A 27,561-nucleotide genomic window follows, 5' to 3' on the forward strand; every position below is an offset into this window, starting at 1 on the left:
AATAGTTTCTCTGGTGTGAATAATCTGCAATAATACAGAAGATCCTAATAAGATTACTGACATCGAGAAATGGGAAGAAAGGAGCTAAAGGTGTAGGGAAGGTGGAATGGGTAGGGGAAGGGTAATAAGGGAAAAGAAAAAAATGTGAGATAATGAAAAGATGGAAATAAAATGTTTGTAGATGGGGAGGGGAGGAGGGGGTGATGGGAGGGCAGGGACAAGGGGAAAAAATGAGAACCAAGACCTGTCATAGAGAGGTACAAGATCCCAACAATGAATGTAACTGTACTGTATCCCTAAAATGTACCAATAAACTCAATTAAAGCTGAAAAAAATTGTAAGGTTTGAGTCTCCATGATTGAATACTGGAGACTTTACTAGGTGAGACAGAGAGAGGGATCATATGCTCCTTTAAGTTTACCATTTCATTTGCTGCATCAACTCAAAATTTCACCAAAATGAATATTATCAGATACAGCACCTTGACTTTGGAACAGAAGTGTGAACCAAAATAAATAACTGTTACATTTTAGACACAGAATATCCCCCCAAAGCCTCATATGTTCAAAAGTGGGTCTTTTGAAAGATATTGCATCATGAGGTATTATCCAATGATGAGTTCATAGATGCATGTGCCTTCAGTAGATAGAACATGGTCAGAAGGGGCAAGTCAAAGAGTGTGTGATCTAAAAAAGTATATCTCCCTGCATGGCTCTTCACTTCTCTCTCCTTCTTGGCTGCTATGCTTTGATCACCTTTTCCTAATTATGCCTCTCTGCCATCTGTTTCTGCTTTGGAGCCTGCCTTGGAGGCTGTAATCATGAGCCGAAATAAATTTCTCCTTCTTTAAGTGCTAGGTGCCAGGTATTGTGTCTCAGTGACAGAAAAGCTGATTAAGGCAATAACTTACCAAGTCTGTAGTAATGTTTTAGCAGTAATGAAACATAGACTTATACAGTGTCAGAAAGAATATTTGAAGCAATTATTGTCCACAAATTGTCAAATTTGGATGAAAAATGTCAATCTGTATATCCAAGAAGCTTAACTGTCTCCAACAGCATAAGGAAGAAAACATACCTTTCCGGATCATGCATCAAAAGATTCTCATCAAGACTCAAAACACATTATAATTAAACTATGCAAGACCAAGATAATGACAGAATTTTAAACTAGAAAAAGAGAAACAACTCATTCTATGCAAAGAATGTTCAGTAAGATTAACAGCAGATTCTTTTGTCGGAAACTGTGGAGGCCAGAAGACAATGGCATATATTAAAAGGCCATGAAAGAAAAAGATTGTCAATTAAAAATTTTATATCCAGCAAAGTCATATTTCACCATTGAAGGAGAAATGACATTACAAGATTAAAAAAATCTGTAAATGAGGTATTCTTGGGAAAAATGAGGAAGAAAGCTGTAAACAAGTTTACATTGTTATTACACAAACTCAACTATATTTCAATGCATTAAAATTTTAAAGTCTAAAAATTAAATTATGAAAACAATTTCATCAAAAATGAAATAGTTAATCAAACATTTTATCCAAGAGGTAAAAGACTTACACTCTGAAAATGGTGTAACATTGTAAGGAAAGGTTACAGACCTAAATAAATAAAAAGATAGATCATTTTCATATTCTGGAAGAGTTTTAAAAAATTATGGTACTAGCTATGGCCAGGACCTTCAGACACAGAGATACATTTTCAAAACATTTTTTATTTGAGATATGATTTTGCTAAGCCACTAAGTTGCCCAGGTGGGGTAGAACTTGGAAAATCTACTTCCTTGTCCAGTTGAAAAGTTAACATTTTTAACTTTATTGAAAAGTTAATATTTTTAACTGCCATTATTCTTTAAATTTGTCTGAATTCAACAGTCTCTATAAAAATTTTGGCCATTCTTAAAAAATTTAGAAGAACCAATCAGAAAATTCATGTGGAAATGCAGGGGATCTAGGATAGTCAAATAGTCTTGAAAAAAAAGAATAAAATAAGATTCACAATTTCATTCATGTTGCAAACCATTTGCCTTTATTTTACAACAGAAATTAACAGTCACTGAGACTACCTAATACTGCTCGAAGGAGGGACAAAAGAAGGAATAAAATTTAAAGTATAAAAACATTCTCACTTTAACAATCAATTGATTTTTATATGGATACAAAGACAAAAGAGAAAAAGAATAGTTTTTTCAATATATAATTCTGAGACACATCCATTCAAATAAAAACGAATGTGAACATCCATTTCCTTTTTAAAAAATTAATTTATATCAAATAGATCCAAATCTAAAAGCTAAAACTATAGAACTTTTAAAAGAAAAACATAGATGTAAATCTTTTTTAACTTAGATTAAGTGAGGGTCCTAAGATATGACACCCAAAACACAAGCAAGAGAAGAAAATAAAATAGGCTAATAGGACTTCAAAATTCAGAACTTTTTTGGAAATTCCAACATGATTGACTAGAGGAAATGTCATGTTGGAAAGGCTCAAAAAAATTCACTGAAAATACAGTGACCAGATTCAAACCATTTAAATTCAGTAACTGAAGTGGTGAAAACTACTGATATCTCTGGACAAATAAAGCCACAAACAGATCACTTGAGGATAGAATCTAACTAGAAATATGAACTATAATCTCTCCTCACTCTACTTGACTTGAACCCATAGCACCAAATATATATATGGCAATGAAAAAAACAAGGAAATGAAAGACCCCCCAAGGTCTCACAACTCTACCAAGTCAGATGGTCCAGAGGTCATCAATGGAGAAGAAAACAAACATAAGTAACAGAGCTTTACGAAATGATTAAAGAGGAGGTAAAGAAACCTGGCAATTTCAAAGAAGGCATGACCCAAAAGATAATGAAACTATCACACAAACTGTCCAGTGTGGATATGAAGAAAAAACAAAGCACTGGAAGAGCTGACCAAACAGTTCAAAGCATTGCTGAAAAATTTAGCAAAGATACAGACTGCATGAAAAGGTGTCAGCAGAAATACTAGAAATAAATTGTACAAAATCCATAAATTACACAAATGACCCATGTGAGGACAAGGTTTCTGAAATCTAGGATAAAATGACAAATCATGACAAGTTACTCAGAGAAGCATTTAAAATGATAAATAAACAAGAATAATTCATCCAGCAGCTACTAGCTGATGCTAAGAAGACCAACGTAAGGCTAACTGTAATTAGAAATTAGATGATAGCTCACATGAAATAAAAGGTTCGTTTATAGAAATCATAATAGGAAACTTTCCAAGTATGAGAAAAGACCAACTTCCTTATAAGTGAGATTGACAAAACCAAACAACTTTATGATGAAAAAATGCGAAATAGGAAGAAAAGGACTAAATGTGTAGGGAAAGTGGGAAGGGTAGGGGAAAGGTAATAAGGGAAAAGAAAAAATATGACAGAATGAAAAAATGGAGATAAAGTATTTGTAAATGGGGAGGGGAGGGGGGGGTGAAGGGAGGGCAGGGACAAGGGGTAAAAATGAGAACCAAGATCTGCCATGTAAAGGTGCAAGATCCCAATGATGAATTTAACTGTACTGTATACCTAAAATGTACCAGGAAACTCAATGAGAGAAAAAAAAAAAAACAATGAAAAAATGAAGCTCCTCACAACATATCTTGGTCAGTATCCAACGAAAGACAGAATCTTGAAACCTGTCAGGGAAAAATAAAAAACCACATATACAAGTAAACCCATTAGTATGACAGCGGAATTCTGAAGACAACTTTAGAGCTTGAGATTTAGCTCAGTGGTGGTGTGGCCTGCCTCACAAACACAAGGTCTGGAGTTTGATCCCTGGTACTGCAAAAAAAAAGTGGGGGTGCTCAAGATAACTTTAAAGACCTGAAGTGCCTGAAGAAAAGTATTTCTTATCCTAAAGACAAACAATTCTAGTGCAGACTAATATATCTTGCAAAACTTTCTTTCAAAATAGATGGAGCTGTATGGATATCTCACAATATAGAACTCAATAAGAGATGAATGTACATCAAACCAGCAATAAAAAATCCCCAAAACTTCACGAATATCCTAGAGAAAAACGAAGAGAACAAAGCCAAAATTTGGATGGACAGTGTAGATCAAATATATATATATATATAGATAGATAGATCAAATATATATATATATGATATATATATCAACTATAGCAAATAGTTAAACAAAAAGAATCATCAGAAAAAGAATAAAATGACAAGAATATATCAATACCTTTCAGTAACTGTCAGTATAAATGATCTCAACTCTTCCTTAACAGCAAACACAAATAAATAACCAAACTATGAGCCATAAAATACTTGTAAAACAACAATCCAAACCCAAAACTACTTTAAAGAAGGAAATTGTGGAGACCATAGCAGAAACTAATGAAATTGAGACTAAAAGTATATAAAGAATAAAATCAAAGAGCTGGTTTTTTGAAAGAATAAATAAATAAACCCTTAGCCAGACTTACCAAAAGAAAAATGACTTACACATCAGTGCAATTAGAAATAAAAAGGTTAAATCACAATGAATACCACTCTAATCCAGAAAATAATGACTACTATGAAAAATTATATTTCAAAAAATTGACAAATCTCAAAGAAATGCACAGATTCCTAGACTCATATGAATTACCAAAACGGGTCAAGAATATGTAAAAAATCAGAACAATTCAATAACAAGAAATGAAACTCGGGCAATAATTTTAAAAACCTACTAAAATCTGATGGGTTCACAGCTGAATTCTACAAGATGTTTAATGAGGTTGTAACGTCAATACTCCCCACACGTTTTAATGAAACTCAAAGGGGAAGGAATGTTTCTAAACTCATTTCTGGAAGCCAGCATCACTCTGATCCCCAAAGCAAAGATCCAACTAAAAAAGAAAACTATAGGCCAATCTGCTTAATGAACATCAATGCAAAAATCTTCAGTGAGATACTGGCAAATAGAATTCTACCAATCATCAAGAGGATCACACATTATATCTAAGTGGGTTTCATTCCAGGGATGCAGGAATTGTTAAATTTATACAAAATCAATAAATGTAGTACCACATAAATAGAATCAAGGACAAAAGCTAGATGATCCTATTGATAGCTGCAGAAAAAGCTTTGACAAATCCAACATTCATTCATGATAAAATCGCTGAAGAAAATAGATATAAAAGTACCTTACCTCAATCTGAGAAAAAGCCATTTATGACAAACTGACAGCCAACATCATATTAAATGGGAAAAAAATCTTAAAGCTTTCCTTCTAAAATTGGGAGCAAGATAAAGATGTCCCCTATCAGTACTCCTGTTCAATATAGTACTACAAACATTAGCAGAGCAGTCAAGTGAAATAAAGAGAATCAAAATATGGTAAAGAAATATACCTACTCCTTAAGATGAACATAAACATCTTCAAGCATGTACTGATAAAAAATACTTTCAAAAATTCAATACTTTTGTACTTCAATACCAATTGCTATGAAAGAACAGAAGAAAATACTGTATTTGCAAATCATATATAGTCCCCTTTTCAGAACATTTAAAGAACTTTTACAAGTCAATAAAAAGGCAAATAAAATTGGATAAAGAATAGTCCTAAATATTTAGCTATCAAACAGAATATGCAAATTGCCAGTAATCACATAAAAATGTGTTTAACATCATTAGCTATTGGGGAAATATGAATTAAAACCAAAACTAGGTATCTATAACCAGAACAGACAGATAATGACATGTGTTACTGAAGATACAGAGAAATCAAAACTTTCATACATTGATGGTAGGACTGTTAAATGGTGTAGCATTGGAAAATAATTTTGTTCCTCAAAAATTTAGTGATTCCACTACTGGTTATATACCAGGAGAATTGAAAACATGTTCACACAAAAACTAAATATCTTGTACCCTAATGTTCACAGAGGCAGTATTCACAATTGCTAAAAGGGGAAACAACTAAAATATCTGTCAAAAGCTGGCATATATACACAGTGGAATATTATTCAGCCATGAAGAGAAATGAAATACTTAGACATCAATGAATCTCAAAAATATTGTGCTAAGCAAAATAGACTAGACATAAAATGCCCATATTGTTATCACTCTATTTTTATATGAAATGTTCTGAAGAGGCAAACTCACAAAGTCAAAGTGTCTTAGTATTTCCCAGAGATGGGGAGAGAATAGAATGTGAGTGGCTGTTTTTGGATGCATCTGCATGCTCATGTGAAATTTACGTGAAATGTGACATATATTATATATCATTTATTATATGTGGTACATAATATATACACATATTTGAGCCTATATAGGAAAGTGTATAGTATTACACATCTCTATTTAGGAATTTAAAACTTTTGAAATTGTTCTAAACTGTTACATTTATAATCTTAAAAAGAAGAGTAAATGAAAGTAAATTTAAGGAAGTAAATATTAAAGATAAATCAGTGAAACAGTAAACAACTACTAGAGAAATCAACAAACGTAAAAGCTGGTTGCTTGCAAAGATTACTCAAATTGCCAAAAACTCTATAAAGCTTGACTATAAAATAGGAAGAAACACAAATTATCAAAACTGAAAGTAATGGGGAAAAAATGAGAACCAAGACCTGTCATGTAAAGGTACAAGATCCCAATGATGAATGTAACTGTACTGTATACCTAAAATGTACCAATAAACTCAATGAGAAAAAAAAATCTTATTAACAAAGAAAACCCTAAGAATAAAGGAAATACATCACTCTAAGTTTTATAGATATTAAAAGAATAGTTTTTAAAATTGAAAAATACTATATACCAATAAATTTCATGATTTGGATTCAATGGAGAAATTCTTAGAGAGATTCAAAAGATCAAAAATAACCAAAAGAGACAATTAGAATAGCACTGTATCTTTAAAAGACATTGAAAGCTGGGCATGGCAGTGCACGCCTGTAATTCCAGCACTGGGGAGGCTGAAGCAGGAGGATCACTGTGAGTTCGAGACCAGCCTGGGCTACACAGTGAGTTCCAGGTCAGTCTCGACTACATAGTGAGACCCTGTCTCAACAAAACCAAAAAAAAAAGAAGACATTGAATTCATAATTAACCTCTCACACAAAAGCAGACAAATAAAAACTACCTCTTCACCTAGAGGGTTTATCTGATGTATTGTAGAACACATTTAAAGACAAAATAATTTTAACTGTACACATATTTTAGGGGAACCAGAGAAAAAGGAATAGTTCTCCATTTATTTTGAAGCTTTTACAAGTAAACTCAATAAAAACACAAATAAATCAATTAAAACTGGGCAAAGAATATACATAGACATTTCTCTAAAGAGTACGTACAAGTATTAGTGAAGATGTGGAGAAAATGGAACTCATACATTGATTATGAGACCAGCATAGCCCCCATAACAAATCCTTCAAGAATATTATAGTAAAGATTGCTCTAATTTGTAAATGTTGACAAAAAATTGCTAACACATATTAGAAAATAGAATCTAGCAGTATTTAAGAGGATAAAGTATCATGATAGAATACAGTTTACTCATAGGAATGGAACATTCATTTAACATCTGAAAATAAATCTGAAATTCACCACTATTATGAAAAACTAAGGATACACAATCATCTTAATCAGTGCAAAAAAAAGCATTTGAATTGAGTTGAATAATTTTGTCAAATTGTGCCTACCTAAGATTACGCTCTCTACGGAGTCTTCAGAAGTCCTTCTTGTAGAGTATGTGGAATAAAGATTTTGTTATGACTTCTATGCTCATATAACCAGCATCATATTCTGTGTGAGCAGAGCCTCCTTTGCCAAAATAACTGTATTAGTTTATCTTCTGAGCTTCTGTTCACTTAACAAATGCCCGTGGTGAAAAGTCCTATGAAGGAAATAAATAAGGGGATGAGAGGAGTTATAACAGAAGGTATTATTTTGAAAGCACTGGGAATCAACTGAAGACCTTGTATGAAATGATCTGATCTGCTTTGTGTTTCTAAATGATTGCATGGCTACCAATGGAGAATAAGTCCAAGACAGGAGCCACAAAGTACTGTAGTATGAGAAGGAGCTTTAGGTGGCTGTCTTGGTTCTCCAAGCAATGGTGATGGTGAATTGATTAGGATTTAACTAGTGGAGATATAAGAGTGGCTTATCCAAGATTTACTTTATAGGTAAAAATAAGACACCACCAGTGGATTGGACTGGTTTAGGAAGGAAATGGGGAAATGAAGGAATTTTGCTGTCTACTTGAGCATTTGAGAGACTCATAACATTACTTACTCTTAAGGGGGAGCCAGTTTGGCAGAGGAAAGAAGCCGTGCATTTTAATGTTTAGGATGTGCTACTCTATGTCTGTGAGATATCTAAGTAGACATATTAATTAGGTGGTTTTCATAAATGTCTAAGTCAGAAATAGAAATTTTGTAGTTCCTGTAGTTTATATGGTATGTAAGACACTTTAAACGGGGCTAAGATTATACAGCGGGTTGAAATAAAGCAAAGGAAGACTGTGAACCCAAGAACACCAATGTTTTAGGTGTCAAGTAGCGGAAATCAAGAAGCCAACCAAATTGAAACGAAACTAGGAAAATACTTATAAAACAGAAGTAGATGGGCAAGTGTTTGAAAAATGCTTATAAGAGGACTTGTTCCCCAGGATACAGGAGTTCCACAAACTTCCACCAAATGTACCAAGTTGTGGGAAGAGCAGAATGGAGCATACACTGAGTGCCCATTGTGTGCTTTATATAAACTAGTTTCATAGTTACTCCATAGAAATCAGTTTGAGGATGAGAAATAGACATTCAGAGACTTCATAAAATTTCCTTATGGCCTTAGTCTTTGAAGTTTCAGAGAGAGAATTATAGCCTTAACCTGTCTGACTTTCAAAGTAGTTTTTTTAGCAAACCATGCAGTCCTTCTAAATTATATTTTTCATTGTACTATTGTTGTTTAATTTAATTGTGTCTGGAGAAGGGTGATCTAGGAAAAGCTTCCAAAATAAAAAGATTTTAGCATTTTAGTTATAAATTAATGCATACTAGTCACTAGGGAAATGCAGATTACACTCACATTGTGATACCACTACATGTTAACTAGAGTGGCTAAAATAAAAACAATGGAAAAGATCAAAGTGTTGGCAGAAGTGTAGAGCAAATAGAACTATCCTAGCTTGATGGTGGGAGAACAAGTAGATATAACTAATTTCGAGAACTATTTTATTAAAACTATGTCAGATCAATTCCATCACCAGGTATGTAACCAACAAACATGAGAATATATATTCTCGAAGACATACTCTATAATATTCATAGGAGTCATCTTTATTGTAACCCCAAACTGAAAAATGCACAAATCTCTATCAGCATAAATTAAAGTATGTTCACACAATGGGATATTCTGCACCAATGAGAATGAGCAAACTATAGCCAAAGATAATAATATTAACGCAGCTTAGAAACACAGTGTTACTTGAAAGAAGCTGGACACAAAATAACATATTTTATATAGCTCTTAAATATATTATTTATGGCTTTGTTTATTCAAGATTCAAAACAATTAAAACCATTCTATGCCTTTAGGAGTCTTAATAGTGATTGCTCTTGGGATGTTTATTAGTGAGTAAAAGAGAAGAAAAGAGGAATTCTGGGGTACTGATAATATTCTGTGTCTTGAGCTGGTTTCTAGTTATATAGATTTCTTTTAATTTCTGAGAACGTATCAAAGTATATACATATGATATATACACTGTTCTGTATATTTTTATGAGTACACAATACTCTAAAAACTATCTGTGAATATAAAAAAACGTCTAAGTAAAAAGTATGCTTAGTCCCACTAAAGCATTTAACCATTTATATTGAATTTATGTTGCACTACATTCCCTGTTTAACATGCTTTTGTCTTACCAATATGCTAAATGTTAGTATAGTATGTTCTGTTAATTAGTTCTGGAATCTCTTCAATCTCATGAATATAATTTAACCAGAACCCTATTGTTGCAGATGAGAGTTGGGTCTGGTTCAATCTTTTATGTGAGTTGTTATGGTATGAAGAGTTGTACACATCTGTCTTTTTCTAGGATTAGATTTAATAGGTTCTTCTTTTCTAAGACTAGAATTATTGGTGAAGAAAAATGCAATTATAAGCCTTTTAAAACCCCTTATAAATTGTTTTAAAATCATTTTCCAAAAAAATAAAACAACAAAATTGTACTTCCATCAAATGTTATGCAATGACCATTTCCACTGCCAACATCGAGGATTTTGATTCTTGTTTATATTTTCCACGTGTTCTGGGCCAAATAAATTGTCTTTATTTTGTATTTTTTATTATTGCACTTTATTTTTATAGTGCATCAACCATTTATAATTCTTCTTATGTGAACTGTGTTCATATACTCTCTATATGTTAGAATATCAGCACTTTGTCCATTGTATATTTCCAATATTACTTCCCAAATTATTGTTTATTGATTTCCTCATATCATTCTAGAAACACAAGCCAAATAGATCATAATTTCCTAGAATTTATGTTATTATGTTTTCCTGATTATTGTTTTATGTTTAAATTTAATTTCTTAATTTATCTAGATATTACCTCACTTTTTACAATAACCATTTGTCTTCATTTATTGAATAATCCTTTCTAGGGCTGGTAAATTGTAGGAAGCATGTGCTTTTTTTTAAAGGCTGAGGAAGAGAAGTTTTAAGCAAAGATCTTAACAAACTGTAAAATTCAGAGAAGTAGGTTTCTCTGACAATTTAATATTTTATTTAAAATACTAAGATCAAAGTTTTCTTTATCAGCATTCCATCTTGCTTGCAAACCTTTTAGTCCCTTTGATCTCTATTTGTTTAGGCTGTTAACTCTTTGTCTTCTAAGACATACACAAAACTCTGTTTGCATCAATTTCTGTCTTCCTGCTTAAGAATAATATCCCATAGGCAGCATTCCTTAAAATCTGAGACTAGATATAGCGGAGCATAGCAAAATAAACACAAGAAATCCTGCTGTTCATTTCCTTCACAAAGGGGATAGTAGTCATTTGTTAAGTTGTGCAAGATGCTGAGGATTCAGGGATAAAGAAAACATATTTCTCCTTTTTTTTTTTTTTTTTTTTTGCTATTGTAAATGGGAAGGAAAGAAGAAGGGAGGGGAGAGGAATGGGTAAAAAAATAATTAAGATAAATTATGTACAGGTTCAAATTCCTTATGAAAATGTGTTCAAGAAAAGAAAGCATAGTTCTTTGTGTCTTTACTAAGTTTACACTTAGATGTTGTATGGCTGGAGTAGTTGAGTTCGTTCTATTTTACCTGTTTTATTATGTGAGATCAGGTATATAAGCTATATGTGGAACTGTTCAGAATTCATAGCTGATTACATGTAGCATAGTGAATACATCGACCACCAAGTAGTTATGAGACTGTAAGTATGTTTGCTTGAGCACATTCCTTAAAATGATTATTATATGCTCAGCTTTTTTTTACTTTTCACTTGTGAACCATGGTCCCCACCATTTGTCCCTTTGAATCATTATAACCATTGATGTCTGCTAGACTTCTTTATTATCACATAGGTAATAAAGAAGAGGAACTGGAAGATGAGGCAGAAGAAGGAGGAAAGAAAACCTCACCCTGGATGAGCATAAAAGGAGTTTATTGACTCATGTAGATGAGAAGTTCATCCTGATCAGACCAAGAGCCCATCTCTTTGTAGTTTTTAACCCTGAGTTCTTTGTTCTTGGCTTTTCTCCAACAAGACTTCACTGTATGGTTGTAGCTGCTGCAGAGTTTTAGACTTCTAGTTTAGCAATTTTTCCAGGAAGTAAAAGAGCCTCTCTCTTACTAGCTCTGGCAAATTCTCCATGTATGCTTATTATTGGCCTGCTCATGGTCCGCACATGTTAGAAATGAGTGGACTTTTCCTGTTAACCAGGCCTGGACACTAGCAGAGTGAAATGATAGAATTTTTGTTGTCCGTTCTGTTAGCAGAAGGCAGAGAGTGTGTGCAGACTAAACAAATACCTGTACTCTAGAAAATTGAATGGCAAACTATAGAGTACTGGCTATCACAGAAATAAGAGGAGCTATCTTAGAAAGGGGTTTTAAAAAGTGACTTTTTAAAAGCACTTTCTTTTAAAGAAAAGACACATGCCTCTCCCTGCCTCCTTAGCACTAACACTGAAAAACTTGTAACATTATTTTCTTGCATTTTGTTTTGCCATATGTCATTGACTGTCACATTTCACAAGTTAAGAAAAATGTTATTTCTTTGTTTATTTTGTCAGTCTTTGATATTCTCTGGAGAGAAATTATGTATCTCTGTTTCAGTGGAATAGATTTAATGTTTTTCTCTAGACTTACCTAGCTCCTTGTCTTTCACAGTCAAAGGTTTTTCCTTTTCCTCATTTGGATAGAAGGTGAACTTTTCCAAAATTCTGGGAAATACAGATTTATATGCATATCGTGTTGAGGGCTATAAAATATAGATGCCTAAGTATATCATATGGAGGAGTTTCTAATTTAGGAAAAAGTCGCCCTGGAAACTTTACCTCTTCTCCATTGGTTTTGAAATTGCTCTGTCTTACAATTATTCAACAACTCAAGTGTGGCCAGGACCTTATACTTTTAACTTTTACATCATCCTTTTTTTTGCAGACCCTCTTTTTAATTCTCCCATTTAGGAAACAATAGCTTAAGTTACATGTATACTTGTATGTCTGATGTTGAGGTGTGAAGCAAATCCTTAGAATGTTTGTCTTCTGGTCAGTAACAAGGACTGATTGGAGAATCTTGATCATGCTTCAAAAGAAGAAAGCGGGGAACCAGCTGTGTGTTTTACTGGATATGTCAATATTTCGTTAATAACAACGTTTGCCTCCTATCATTTAAAGTTTAGAAAAGTTTAGAGCTCTCCATTAGTCCTCTTTAATTTATTCATCTTTAAGCTGCCTAATTATTTGCAGGTTGCATCCTATATATTATAAATTATTATCAGCATATATATATATATATATATATATATACACACACACATATAGTTTAGCACATATATAAACTATATATATATCTTAGCCTATAAATTTCTCATTATTAGTAATTGAATGCAATAAAGTCTTCAGTAGCTGTCTTCAGAATATTAGTGGGACAAAAAATAGAGCCCTCTGATTCATAGCTTCTCACCAGGAATTTGCCTCTATGGGGATATGACTAAAGTTTCCCAGTTTATCTAAAATACAAAACAATAAGAGCATATTCTGGCAGATAAGAATCTGTGGAATCCTTATATCTCACTACCTATACATCCGTATCTAAATTAGTATATGAGAGCACTCAAAAGAAATCCAGCTCGTCTTTGTCTCACCTGTATGTTATGATGAACTGAAGTAAAAACACCTTGTTGTAGTCAGCTGTGTTTACCATGGCAGACAGATGCATTTCATGTCTCTTGGACAAACTCTAGATCACTTTTCCAAAAGCAGATTCGCTAAGTGGCCTGACAAATTATCAAGTTGCCAAATATTGTCAGTCAAATATTTTTAAATCAAGACTAGACGTATCAACCAGACTGCTGAGTCTCAGGCCCTAAGCAGAAGGCACCAAAGGTCAAAATAATCTACATTATTCTGTTTTTTTAGGCTTCTGCATTTTTAGAATGAAAACTCCTTTTATTTTTAATTGTGGTGAATATTGTAAATGATAGTTTGAAATTCTCTTCCTCTTTTCAATTCGGTCTATTGTGAGCCTCTCATCTCTTAGTCTGATTTGTTAAACTAGTTTAAGTGTGTATTGTGTCTGATATCCAAATTTGAAGTCAACTTTTCAGATACATATATAAATATACATATATATTTATGTATATATATACATATATAAATATACATATATATTTATGTATATATATACATATATAAATATACATATATATTTATGTATATATATATATATATTATAAATGCAGTTCCAGTCTAATTTTTATCCTTTTGTATTTTTTATGGATTTGTTTTCCAAATGGTGAACTTATATGCATGTTAATTTTCAAATATCTTTGACAACTTTCCTAACTGCCAAAACCAAAGTATTGGAAAAGGAAATCCTTAAAGGCTGTAGAATTCATCTAGTGCTATATGAAGTCTGTAAACTTGATTATTTGACAAATTGATTATTCAAAATTGCTCATTTGGTACATTGATCTCCTTCCTGTGGAGTTTCCAGCACACAACCCCTGTCAGTATACACATCCTGGTGCTCTCCTCTGAAAACGGGGTGCTTCCAGGCAAGAACGCTCCAGTGTGGGCTTGGAGGGAGGACACGCACCTCTCTCTGCCTTGTTTCTGTGGCTCACTACTAATGTGTCCATGGTCCTCGACACAATTCCTGTCCTGCCCCAGCTCCTACTCTCGAATTTGCCACTTCTTGAAGCTCCAGAATCCTTTGCAGCTGGCTAGAACTCCTTTATTTTGCTTTATAATGAAAGAATTTATAATGGTTTGTGATTCTTTAGGATTGCTGGTTGATTTTTGTTTGGGTGGAAGAGTAGTAAGTAGGGAAAAATTGGAGGGGAAAAGATTTTCTGATTTCTCACAAGAGTATAAATATGATTACAATTCCAGGGCCTTTGCTTTGTTTGATTGCCTCATGCTCGTGAAGGCACTTATTTAATATAATGAATTAGGAGGTGCTCATGTCTTTCACCCATTGAAAGAAATACCCGAGGTTCTCCAGAAGAAGAGCACACTAGGCAAGTCTTATAAATTAGTTCTTGGTTAAATTGACCCGGAGTTAATTTCTCTTTCTATTAACTGTACTTCCTTGACCACTGACAGAAACCTCAGGACCCTCTCTCCAGCCTTCGGGTGTATTTCTAGCAATGCCCAGGGTGCCTGTGACTTTGGATTAGCAATCTAGGCTGTGTGACTGTCAGAAATGGCTTGGAGGAAGATGGGGGTGTGATTAGCTCTAAATGAAGTTCTAAACCACTGGTACATGAAATGAAACTATTTTTTTCTCTCTCTTTCTTCTTCCCCTTCCTTTAACCTGAGCTCCTGATGTAAGTGGCTCTAATTTACTTTCCCTGAAAAACAAAGCAAAATAAAATGAGGAATGGCAAAAAGATCCCTTTGTGAAGTGTAGTGCTTCTGCTCCTGATAAAAGGGAGTCATTTGCTGCTTTCATGGTGTCAGTATTAATTTCCAAGCCGTCAAAGCCAATGCTAATTTATTTACAGAATGATCTCCTTGCCCAAGAGCCAGGCTGGTGAGGCCATGGTTTCCAGTCTCAGCTTTGTTTGTTGACAGCCTGATTTCCCACAAGGCCGTTTCCACCTGTGTTTCTGTTGTTTTTAGTGCGCGTCTCCGTTTCTTCTCCCCTGCCACTGCCTCCCCAATGGCTGCTGAAGGCCCTTCTCATCTCCGGTCTCTCTCATCCACTTCCTCCCTCCAGCCTGGAGGACTCCTGGCAGGGCTTTGCAGTCACTCTGCACTTAGAGTCTCTGCTGGGAAAGTCCCAGGGGGAACTGCATTTCTTTCTTTCTCCACCCCCTCTTTTTTGTTTCAAGGACACAATTCAAAAAGAGACTGCTACAGACAGGTTGTAGGGTGCACCTTCAGATGTGCCTTCAAATAGGTTGTGAGCAAATTTGAATATTTCTGCTCCTGGAAATCAGTCCATAAAATTGTCCCCCAAAGCCCATTAAATTCTGCAAAATTGCTCAGCTTTGAGAGCTTCATAATGGAGTCCAATTTGGGGCCCTGGCACCTGGCTGCCAAAGCACACATCCCCAAAGACTTTCACTGTGGAAAAGATAGAGTTATAGAGCAGCTGATTTGGCCCTAGCTTGTTGCATATCAAAAGGCAGGAGGTTGGGAGGAAAGCTCCTCTCTGCACATGCCGGAGCCAGGCAAATAATATATTGAGTTGTTTAAAGCATACTTCTCATGTACGCACATGCACCTGCCTCTCTGCCATTTTACAGCTCATCTGCAAGATGACACATACAAGGATGAGGCATGTTTTAAAGTCAGTGGCAATACTACATGGGCACCGAGTAGGAAGTAGGTAGCAAACATCCCATTTTCCAGATTTAGTATTTGCTAAATCCATAGCCACAGATTGAGACCAGAAAAGAAATTAATTACAGCTACGCAACCTGCTCCATATGTTGCCTCCTTGGACTTAAGATGTACTTACTGGTTAAAATACACAAAGGGCTGGGGATGTAGCTCAGTGGTACCGTGCTTGCCTGACAAATGAAAGGTCCCAAATTTGATTCCTGGTAACACACACACAAAAAGATTGTAAATGTGGCAAGTGCCGGCAGTAGAATTTTGACCAGAAAATATGCCTTACGCCTGACTGTTCAACCTCTGCAAAGTGTATGCAAATTCTTTTGCGCATTTTCTTTTGTAATTGCTATTTGTCTGGATTCTGAGGTTGTTCTTAATTTGTGTTTAAAGGCGCTGTGTTTAAAATACCCGCTCTGCTCCCAAAGGAAGGTGAAGGGGAGGAAGAGCACAAAGCTTTGTCCATTGGAATCCTACAGTTATGCCTGGGGTAACATGGAAAATTGTAAAGGACTGAGGCCTGGTAAAGGAAATTTTGTTTTTTATTGTTTATTTGTTTGTTTGCTTTTAGTTGTTGCACAGAGTAAAAGTCTAAGGAATATCCTGTGGTTTCTATACCTTGGTAATTATGTAATTAAACTGAAAAGACATTCACCTTGTTCACAGACTCTGCCTTTCCTTTCTTCCCACCCACAGACTCCCGTCTTTTTTATTCAAGCTGTTTTCTCCCAAGTCTCTGAGGTTGGTTTGTTTTTTAACCAAGGATGCGGTACTCCCAGAGTGGGACGCTTCAGCCATTTCTTAGTTCTCGTTCCCGAGCTCCCCCTGACCAAAAGCTCTTCTGTTTATTTTCAAAACGGAAACGATGTCATTTCATTGCCTGCATGCATAACTCCGAGATGCCTGCAACAATTTTGCTCAAACTTCCTACCAACTCACCTTTGGGCTGAGACTAAACAGAAAAAGTTTGGGCCCCCAAGGACAATTGTTCAGAGAAGTTGGGAGCGGGTAGAAGCAGAGCCCGCCAGTGATGAAGCTCATCTGACAATTGTCATCTGCCCTCCGCTCGTCTCCGGTCTCATTCCTCCTGTCTCCTGGGACGCCTTCCTTTTCTTTGCTCTCTGTAACGTTAGCAGTTCCCCACTCTCTTCCTCTTGCCTCCTTGTCCTCTGGGATGGTGGAAAGGCTTTCAGCCAGTAAACTGTATACATTTTCTCCAATATCAACTTGAAACTCGGTTTAAATTGGATGGAGAGGAGACGCTTAAAGAAGGCGCAGCTGTGCACCCGCACTTGGATGGAGCCCTGCGCGCGGCAGGCTGCAGTCCGATGTGCGGGCGAGCTGGCCCCACGTCTGCAGAGGGACTTTCTAGTGTACATTTACATGAAGCCTGTCCCCTGCAAAACTCCCAGGATGTAAGGTGAAGTTGTTTTTCATTCACCACCCAGAGGCTCTTACAGCGCAGAGTGGTCTTTAGCCTCTGTGTGGGAATCAGCAGAGGTCTTAGGAAATGGACCAGACAGCGACAACCCTAAGTCCTCCCTCTGAGGTTCCAGAAACAGAGCTTTCTCTTTCTCAGTGTGTATCTTTGGATTCAAAACAGATTCCATGGGCGAGGCAGAAACTCAGTCTCTTGTCAATTTGGGGTTTTCCCAGTCCCTTTCCCCCGGGGGTGTCTTTCAGTTCCCGAGAATCCCTGGGGTTCGCAGACTTTGGGAAGTCAGCTCTTTGACCTAGGCAGATGGCTACACCCTGGGTGGTCCTGGGTGGTGAGTGGTGCTAGTTGTTGCTGAGTCTTTCCTTCTTTCCATCTCATGCTGTCAGTCCTGGCCATTAGCATATCTGGTTCTGTACCATCTGTGGCTAGGGGTGCTCTGAGTCTACCCATGCGTCTCCCCCAGCAGGCTCTCTTTGTGTTCCTTCCCGGCAGGCCTGGAAGCATAGGAGGCTCTGTCCTAGGGAACATGGACCATCTTTATCTGAAATCTGGGCATCTCTGCCTCACCGCTTTCCTTCCACCTCTCCTCTTCCTGCTTTCCTGGAAAGCCCAGTGCTTCCTAAACTTCCTTGCTTACTCTTGCCTCCTTTCCCAACTTCTCATTGATTCCTGGAATCCTCTTTATTTTCTCTGAGGGTTGTTGGAGCACAAAAATCAGAAAGAAACACCCTTTTTCTTAGCTTTGCATCCTCTTATAGCCATTCAGATAATGCGCCACTTGGACCACTGTAGAAGAATGGCTGTCACAAGAGGGAATCTTGAAGACAAAGAAGAATGTATTGCTTTTATTACACCACTCCCCCTTGGTATTAGTTACAGTATCCCTGCTTACTTAACCAGTCTTTTGCTTAGTGACTCTTTAAATAACATTCCTATCAGAAGCCAGCGAGAAAAGGGTACATAGCTAAGATCGGAGATTAGTATTTTCTTACTAAGCAGTTCCTTTTAATAGTCTTTTAGATCACTTACATGGCCGGTTACAGTCTTAAGGAACTTGACTGAGCTTCCTGGTCCTCAGGTGTGAGCTGTTGTGGCATTGTTAAAAAGTACAGATGAACCACTGTGTGCAAAACTCCTTAGCACATAGTAAATATTAATGCTTTCTTTACTGGCTTTAGCATTCATCTTATATTTCCATGCCCTGCCACTTGAAAATATTTCCTCTTATGAAAAAGCATGCATAGAATAACTGCTCAGAAAATGGTGTGGAATGGACTGAGGTGATTTACAGTCAAAATTAAAGGGAGGCAGAGAGGAGTGCTTCTGGTAGTCTCACTGGACAAGCACAAGAGGAGCAGTAAATGAATTCTAAGTTAATTGTCCTATAACCTATAATATACTTTTAAAGTGTAAGACTGCTCACAGAATGGCACATTAATACACATGTATAGATGAGTGGGTGCTGGGAAGGATCCTGGATTTGACTGTTTGCTGAGAATTTCTCCTATTGTTTCCAGCGAAATCTGGCTAGGTGTTACTGGGTGTATCATTGAATCGGTTTCAAAAATGATACAATATGTGGGCTATTGTGTGACAGCCCTGCAGTAAAAAGAGGGCATTTGCCTTTTTATTCAAATCTTCAACTTCAAGATGCCCCTTTACAAATAGCTATTTTCACTAATCCAGAAAAGTGAACCCGAAACCTTCAATTCCTGTGCTAAGTTTGGAGATGGCTCCAAAGCCAAGCAAGATTTGCTCTTGTTTATTGTGGTAGGCAACACCCTTTTCCAACCTGAGTCTGTCTTCTCAGCTTGTAAGTAGGGACGTAGAAGAATAATCTCCAAGGTTATACTTTCTGCTCATCAGGATCTGTGATCCTTTGGTTTGGGGTCAGAGAAAAGATCAAGAAGTTCATCACTAGTTCATCATTAACTACTGATTTTTGTCAGTGTGTTCCTGGTAGGAAATAGTTTTACATTTTTCTTACTCGGATTTTTTCATTCCTTAACCTGAAACCCTATGTTAGGGTTTAACATGTTGTTAACACTCTTTGAAAGCGGGTAGTTTCCAGTTCCTTCCTCCTCACCTTCCTTTGGCCAACTTAAACTGGGCCAGGGTTACCGCTTAGGTTGATGTGTGAACCACAGCTCTGAGGCAGAGCATTTGCGAGCTGGTGTGTCATCGTGCTAAGTCTCCGATGCATCACTTCTGTGTGTGTTTCTGGGCTCTGCTTGCTACCTTTCTCTTTCTGCTGGCCACCTGGAAAATGTGATCAATGGCACGAGTTCTCTCTCTGTTCCCATTGCCCACAAATCAAGCTTTTAATAGCCCAATAAAATCATGAGATTCAGGATAAAAAAGTGATTGCCTTGCTCAGATGCTAATGAGACACATATATCTGGAGCAGCTGATTAAAGACTGTTGAAAGGAGGTCTCGGCACAACATGAGGGGTGGCTAATTTACAAAAGTGTGGGGCATTCCAGGTAACAGAATTGCAGGCTCAATTCCTTCCAGAAGATATGTTTAAAACATGCTTCTTTTCCTTACATATTTTCCCAAGAATTATTTGGATACAGATGAGGAGAGTGAAGACAAGGGAGGTGAGTGACTCCCCCTTCAGGGTCCTCCCGTTGGCCCAATTATAGCCACCGAATGCACCAACTGGGCAGGGCAAATGTCTCCAATATGTATCTTGCATGTGTTGCGCAATTGGTAATAAATAAAATGCTAAGATGTGTGATTACATAATGATAGCCACCTTCATTCACTTGTCTATCAAAGGAGCCATATTTGAGTTTGAGCTCCCTTCCCCTGGGCCCGAGAAGTGAAGATGGAGTGTTAACGCATCATCTTTAAAATTCCTAGCAACCCTGAGCTAAGTGCACTGGGGTAGAATGTAGTCCCCTTCGCTCAGTAATCCATTAGCTAATGGGTGTGAGCCCGTCAGTTTTCTATTTATTCCTTAAACCATTAAGGTTCACCTGCTGTGCCTGAGACTGCACTTGACAAAAAAGAGTGATAGTTGAAATAAAATAAATATCAAGCCTTACGAGGTCTGATGGGTATTGTTTAAAACATAACGGGCTTCAGTGGAAAGGCAAAGGTGAACAAACTGTTACAGGTTGACACAAGGCACCCTGGGCATGATGAGGACAGCAGAACTCCTTTATAGTGTCCCAGGCCAGGCATTCACTGGTGGAGGAGAGTTACTTAAGAACTGTCCTCCAGGTGATCCCCAGGATTTGCCACCAGTGTTGGAGCATCTTGAAAGATGGCAGTACATTTCTATGGATTCTTCTAGTGTGTAGGTAACATTCTGGTCCATTCTGGTTTGCTCGAGACTCCGTGTAGTGTGGGTGTCCCCTGTCTTGCCTCATCTTTTACCGCAGACACAGTGATCTTTTTCAGGTCTTTTACATCTAATATTCCCTCTCTCTTTCATGCTCTTCCTTAACCTTATTCATCCTTCTGATCTCAGTTTAAATTCACTTTTCTCTGGAGACACCATTCTTGATTACCCAAACAAGGTCAAATCTCAAACTCAGTCCTGGGGTGGTTTCCTGTCCTCCTACATAACCCTAAGATCAGTTTAATACAATGTATTTAGTCACGTGAGCATCTTATTTGTGTCGTCTGCCTCTCCCCCTAGAGGGAAAGCTTAAAAGTCAAGATCACTCCTGGCTTTTCTTGTCATGATTCTCCAAGTACCTTCCATAATGCTCATTATGTGAATAAAGAATCAGTTCCATTTTGAGACAGCTGTGTGTACAGAGAGTATGTATAGTGGAATATGAAAGGCTACTGAATATTACGTCTTGGCAATTCTTGATTTCATGCTTTACAGTCAATGTTTACTAGGTGGTACCTATCTTCACCCCATCACTTTCCATTTTTAACTCCATAATTGCTATGTGCCCCATATGAACAAATTTATCAATAATGAAAATATGGGCAGATTGGAATTAGGATGGAAGCCAGCTTTTGCTACATTAAAATGACTAGAGAGTTGTTTTCAACAACTTATGGATCTTCCCTCTGGGAACTTTTATTTTGCTCTGCTATAACTTCTGAAGGAGTAAGGAAAGAGTTGGAGTTACTGGACAACTGAACAACTTTTCTCTTGCTTAACTTAGTCATCTTTTTTACATCTCTCACAGCCGTAGTCTTTTCTAGGTCAGGATGGTTGCATATTTGCCAATACAACTCTTTCAAAAATTGTGGATTTTTTATGTGTTGGACTCCAGTAAATTCCATTTGGCAGAGCCATGCCACACCTCTTTTCAAAAATGCCTTTGTCTCTAGACTTGTGATTTTTAATTTGGCCACCTCAACTTCTGCATGATCTATGTAGGAATCCCTTGGTGCAGCTGGAAGGGTCTATGAGGTACCACATTACTCTCTCAGAGGTCTCGCAGAAGGTTTTGATGGCCACTTCCTTGACTAGGAATGTGCTCTGGGGTTCTATCTTAATGGCCCTGTTCTTATTTTTGTCTTTGACCTTGGGCTGTGTTTTACTTTGGGAAATATTTCATTGTATGGCAGGGAAAGATCTGAAAGAATATAATTTTCCAATATGCACCTCCCAGATTCTCTGAGTTCTATTCTCTCAGTTGTGTTTGTAAACTGGACAGCTCTTTTCGAGCGTGTGTATTTTGTGCAGACTTTAAATGTACTGCACAAATGTGGCTACGTATAGCCAATTCAGACATTTCACATTCTATTTAAAATGTTCTTATCCTATTCTAAGTTCAAGAGATATGAGTCTGCCTTTCCAGATGACACTGGTAAACTTTCACTAAATGTTTCTCCATTGCACAACATAGGTCATAATTTTCCGAAGCTTCCTGTTGCTATTTCCCCACCACCCACTACGGGGATTTAAAATAAAAATTCTCAGGTTTTTCCTCCAACTATGCAGTTTCTCTCTGAGTCTTGGTAGTTAACGCCATGAGACAAATCACAGGAAGGTGCAGTGGCTTACAGCAACATCGTGTTAATTCTCATACTCAGACGTTCAGGGTACACCTTTTGTGGGCAGGAGTGGCTCAGGGATTTAGCTTCAGGCCACTGCATTCTCACCTTGGCCTAGCTTACTCACCATGCTTTGTTCAGGTCTTCTCTCAAACAGGACCAGATCAGTTCATCTTGCTGGACACGCTTATGGCTCCCTATTCCTGTCCATCAGAAATAAAACAGGTCAAAGCTTTTGAAAAAGAGAATAGTTATAGCCTCTTCCTTCCCACAGCTTGCCAGAGGGAAGTACATTTGGCGAACACAGTCTCTTGCTTTTTTCCTACTCTGCTAGAGAGGAGAGATTGTCTTGCTGAAAGAGACAGCAGAAAAATAAAGTAATGAGAGAGGTGGAGAATAGAAGAAAGTAGGAAGAAACCCATACAAACTCTAAATAAGAAGGGAGCTTTTGGTCAGGTGGACTGAGGAATAATGTCTGAGTTAGGCATGAAGTGAGGAAGAAGATCATAGCGGAAAGATTATAATAGGCATTGCCGTGGATTTTAGATTCTTTTTAATGCCCTTTGAAGGATGTAAATAAGGAATTTGATTGTTCCTTAATTGATTTTGACCTTTGAGCTAGGCTTGCCCCTGTGCACATTTAAAGCCACATGCTTATTCAGATGTATTAGGGTTACAGTAGCATTTATTAATGTGTAATTATGTTTCTGCAACTGTTTGAGTCATGACTCTGCCTTCCTAAGGCAGTCATGAAAGAAGGAAATAGGTCAGTTTAAGACTCAACTATATGCCCAGCCCTTAGCATAGCACTTGACTTACAAAGCAGATATTCAGTAAAATGTGTGGAATGAAATAAATGCTTTAAAGAAGGCCGTGCTTGCCTAGTTCTCACTCATTTCTCCTTGCTTTCCTGCAGCAATCTAATCCACATCTGTGTTCTTGAACGAGTCACCTCCAACAGGTCTTCCTTTTTATTGACATTTCATCACCATCTTTGTAAAATGCTGAATTCTCTTTACAGGATAACTCATGGCACAAGCTATTTCCTGCTGAAGGTGAATTATCAGGCCTGTAGTTAATTCGGGGCTCAGAACGTTTGTTCTTAATATAGAATGTGAAAATTCTACAATCAAGGGGGAAAATGTATTCTAAGTAGATAAAAAATCAGTCCCACTGTAGCATAACTCTCCAGAGAAAAGAAATAAAACTGCTTGATGCTTCAGTTTAAAAAAAAAACAACTAACAAAATATTTCCAGTTCCGGAAACTGAATTTCATTCCTAATGTAAATATAGAAGCCTCTGGAGAAGAGGATCATATTTGGAAGAAAGAAAAGCAAAGGGAACATGGGTAGGAATTTCATCATTGGCAGTGCAGCAAGGAACAAGCCAGACAAATCCACCCTTTCTTAAACAGCAGTTGCCCTTGTGAGAGAACTGAGCATTGTGCATTGAGCTCAGTGTAAAAGCCCCGGACAGTCATGTGTAAGACCCTGTGTTCCATCCCCAGTACCAAAAACAAAACAAACATGAGCATTATCTTGACTTTTTCTTCTCCCTCAATCCCCACTTCGCATCGGTCATCAAATCTTGATGGTTCCATCTCCCATGTATTCTTGGTCCTCCCTGTTTTCTCCTAGAACAGGCTGTGCATTTCTTGCTTGCTCTGTGGCCATGGCCTCTTAGTTGCCCTTAGTTCCCCTCTGTGCCCACCAGTTCTTTCTTGTAGCTACCGAGGTGACACCCGTAATACATATAAATTGAGACGCCTTGCTTCCAACATGTAAAACTTCCACTACTCATCATGACAATGAATGTCCATTGTGATGGGGATCGTGAGAAAATATAAAGGAAGGAGAGACAAGTCTTTAGGGTTTGCTGTGAGGGAACAGAAGGATGGTGGGCACATGCAAAGCAAAGTGAAGTTGAATCGTTTTTCTTTTTTCCAGTGGGATCATATCTGTAGGCTGATCAGAAATTAATGGTGTTAGAAAGAAAGGAGAAGATCATTTCCTTACCAAAATCCTCGACAGTGTGAATGATTTGGAGCATGGTGTGTTAGAAAAAGTACTTCTCTGAAATTTTACATAAAATGAATTTGTTCGTGAGGAGCTTTCTGCAAGGCCAAAGAGGTTTTTAAAGTTGACCTATACACATAGTACGCTGAATGTGACTGCTGCATAGGGTAGGGGATTTGTCCACAAGTGTTACGATTCCACTTTCCCATATCTCTGGAACTCTTAGTTTTAATAGTTTTTTCCTCAGAGTCAGCTCCCAGAATACTGACCGTGTCTTTCTTCTGTGTTTGGAGACCTCCTCTCCATCCTGCAGAGCACCACTTCGGCATTCCCACTCGCAGCGTTCCTGTATCTCCAGGGACAGAACACCCCGTGATGGCTGCATAACACTGCCTTTAGTAACTTGTCTCTTGGCCAGAATATCAGTGCGTCTAAAAGTAGGGCATCGTTTGCTTTGTTTGCCCTATACTGTATTTTAAAGCACTTTTTTGATTAGATGCCATTAAAAAAACAAAAAACACATCCCCAAACATGTAACATATCTGAAATTCCCGAAAAGTGAAGATGGATATCACTGGGTCCACATTCCAACGTGACAGTAAATAGCTGGAGCAGGCCAGCCCCACCTGTCTCTGGCTGTTTTACCCCCAGCACACTCCTCTTTTAACCACCACTGTCCCAGTGGGTGGAAGAACATGGGACTGAGCTTGCTGTAAAATCAGTCCCTGGCATGGGGGTGCTCCGTGCGTGCTCTGAACTGAACTTCCAGGCTTCGCCGTCTCGCGTGTGCATCTGTGCTCCGCTCACAGAGTCCTTGAGCAGCACGCGCCGCACCCACCCCAAAGCTCGGCGCCCTGGCACCTGCAGCCCAGTCATCCTTCCCACTGCAGCTCAGGTGCCACGTGCTTGGGTGCTTTTCCCAGCCCTTCAGATTTAATCAGATACCACTCCGGTATGTGATCCAGGATTCCAGACTTTTCCTTCGCTGCCATTATTAGTTGGTTCAATGTGCATGTGTGGCTTAATATGTTTGCTTTACTTGCACAGAAGTGCGAACAGTGAGAGTGTCCTATGTGAATCGCTGTGTCCCTCCTGGTGCAGAGGGACAGTGGCAGGGAAGCTTTACGTGGATAAATGCATGGGTGAACGGACGAATGAGAGAAAAGCATGGACAAGAGTTGGGACTTGAGGAAAGCAGAAGCCAGCACGTCAGAGGGTGCGTGCACGACAGTTTTATTCTGTGGAGGACTGTAGCGTGCTGCTTCATCCTAGCCATTCTAGTCTAGCATGATTTGAGCACGTGTGTCTTGTCTGAGACCCGGAACATCCTGAGGACAGGAGCCATTAGTTCGTTTTATTTTCCTTGTGTAATGCAGAATTTCAAAAACATATTGATGACCGGCCTTGGTTCCCTCTTTAAGAAAAGAATGGCAGTTTCGTTACTCACTGACTTGTGCATTTGCCTTGTCATGACCTCAAGCTGGGTCATATCCCACAGCCAAAGCATATCGTGTCGACAGTGCACATCGTAAGTGATCGTGCTGGTGGTGACCATGTGACATCTGTCACCTCTGGCCATCAAGCTTCTATCTGTCTAGAGCTTATTTTGCTGAGGTTTGGGGGCATTTTACAAGCATCTTTAGCCTTATCGTGTCCAGTAATTGTAAAAGTAGACGAAATATAATGTACAATTTTATGATGGAACCTAAAATGAACAAATTTCACAACGGTGCGTACTTACTGGGTATGTGTGTGATGTTCAGATCTACACGTTTTTGTCCAATAGGAAAAGTATGTTATCCACAGGAGATCAAAAAATACAAGTCATAGAAAGTTCTTAGTTCACACATGTCTCATCAATGAGCCAGGGCAATAATTAATTGGCCACTAGGCTCGGTGGGATTAATTAGCAGCTATATGTGGAGAGCTTGGTTCAGACTGGTAGCATACAGGATAGCTTTCTAGAATGACCAGCTCCTGGGTTCACAATTTAATCACTGCCGGGGTGGGGGCCTCTCCCTGTTCCATAGAACTGGGGCTCCTAGCTCTTTCGTGGGCCAGCACAGGTACGTGTACATTCAGCTGCAGCCAGCAGAGGGCAGCAATGTGCTGCGTGTGTTCAATTTGCATCCCAGATGAGCAAATCCCCAAGGACCTACAAAGAAAGTGGGTACCCCAGGACTATCCTAAATCCTTTCTTCCAGATGTCAACACTGGTCTGAGTAATTGCAAACACAGACCTACTGAGTATACTGGACTTTGGCTCTTCTGCAATAGAGAAATGAATACACAACTGGGATCTGCCATCACAGACAGGAAGTAACTTTAATTAAATATCGTGAAAGTTGAAAAGTTTTTACAGCTGAATTTTTGCAAAAAAAAAAAAAATTATAACAATCTCTACAGTAGTTAGGTTCTCTAACAATTGAACTGTACAGTGTGTGTCTATTCAAAAAGTTTTGTTAAGAAGGTGAAAGGTTAGTAGATTTAGAGATGACTTCCTTAAGCTGCATCCTAGGACAATACGAGGCCAGGGCATGTTACACGATCCAGTCATCCAGAAGTTCTGTTCTTCCCCCAAAACTGAAATCTCAATTTAATTCTCTACTTCACTTCCTTCTTAAAGCCATATTCTGTATTTAGGGCGACAAATGTTAAAGGAACTTGTGAACCTATTGTATAGAAGAAAGAGGGTGAGGGCCAGAATGTTTCCATCTAATCAATATAAATAGAAGCAACAAAACACAAATTATACATATTTTAAAGGCTCTTTGGACTTTCAAGAGGAGTTCGAACCATGGCACATGGCTAACAGATTGGTGGCATCTTTTGTCAGGGTCTGGGCCGGGACACTGCACCGGCCTGACCGTTTGTTCCTTTGCCAACAGTTAAGGGGCTCACCAGACAAAATATGGCTTTAAATTGTATACATCTTCAGGCCAGCACTTACCACACGAATTCAGACAATCTTTCTGAGTACCGAGAAGCAATGCTACACCTCGCTTACATTTTCCAGTTTATTATTATTATTATTCATTATTTCTCACCATGAAAAATCAGCTTTCAGCCCTCCCTCCCC

At 37.8% G+C, this 27,561-nt stretch overlaps 1 long non-coding RNA gene across 6 annotated transcripts in view; it reads left to right on the plus strand.

The window, feature by feature from the left end:
• LOC104860936 overlaps positions 1–27,561 on the plus strand; it is a 645,196-nt gene that overhangs the window by 583,716 nt on the left and 33,919 nt on the right. The gene's annotated exons all lie outside the window — the stretch shown is intronic.

This window comes from Fukomys damarensis, unplaced genomic scaffold (genome assembly GCF_012274545.1).
Source record: "Fukomys damarensis isolate Sample0158 unplaced genomic scaffold, DMR_v1.0_HiC HiC_scaffold_9, whole genome shotgun sequence".
NCBI classification, from domain to species: Eukaryota; Metazoa; Chordata; class Mammalia; order Rodentia; family Bathyergidae; genus Fukomys; species Fukomys damarensis.